The following is a 797-nucleotide window of genomic DNA, read 5'->3' as shown; positions in this document are numbered from 1 at the left end:
GGTCACTGAGGGAACCAGGTCAGAGTCCTCAGGACCAGGCATGGCATCCCCAGGGGCGTCTCTGGGGGCCTGGGGGGCCCCGGACAGCTGGGTGCCAGAGACCTTCTCCCCTGGGGGTCCTGGGCGACCCATCTGTGGAAAGGAGGGATGAAGAGTCAGGTCCCCCTCTGGATGAGCCCCTGGGCCCACCCTGGGCCTCCCCTCCTGACCCACTATCTCAGGGAGCCCTGCTGGAGAGCTTGGGCCACAGCAAGGGCCCTAAGGTTCCCCACAGGTGGCCCAGGACAGTGAGACCTGAGCCTCTGCTCTGCTCTGTAAGGCGGGAGAAGGCCACAGGGAGATGGCAAGGACCAGCTGAGACCCCCTCACTTGGCTCCCACCTCCTTACCGTCCCCTGAGACCATGGAGTAGAAGGTCAGGCCCAGTCCATGGCCTCCTCCAGAGTGTGGCCCCGGTGCCAGGGTCCTGGAATGCGGCTGGGCCAGTGCCCAGCACGTAGAGGCTGTCAGACTGGTATGAGGGGACCTTTGTAGAGCCTGAGAGAGGGCTGCCTGCAACCAGTGCCCTCTGACAGCACAGCGCCCCAGGTGGCCACCAGGTTAGAGCTCAGCCAGAGACGAGGCCCCTCAGAAGCCCCGGAGGTGGGCAGAGGCCATAGTGACAGCCCAAGACCACCAAAGTGGCAGGACCCTTCTCTGGACAGGGACAGAGTTCAAACTGGGTCATGGTCAGGGATGGCCTCTGCCCCAGGACCGGGCCCTCAGGCTGGACCCCAGGCCCTTCCGTTGACCCAGGTA

The sequence above is a fragment of the Urocitellus parryii genome, chromosome 4 (assembly GCF_045843805.1).
Source record: "Urocitellus parryii isolate mUroPar1 chromosome 4, mUroPar1.hap1, whole genome shotgun sequence".
NCBI lineage: Eukaryota > Metazoa > Chordata > Mammalia > Rodentia > Sciuridae > Urocitellus > Urocitellus parryii.
The sequence above is the reverse complement of the archived record's forward strand: the minus strand, read 5'-3'. Positions refer to the sequence as shown.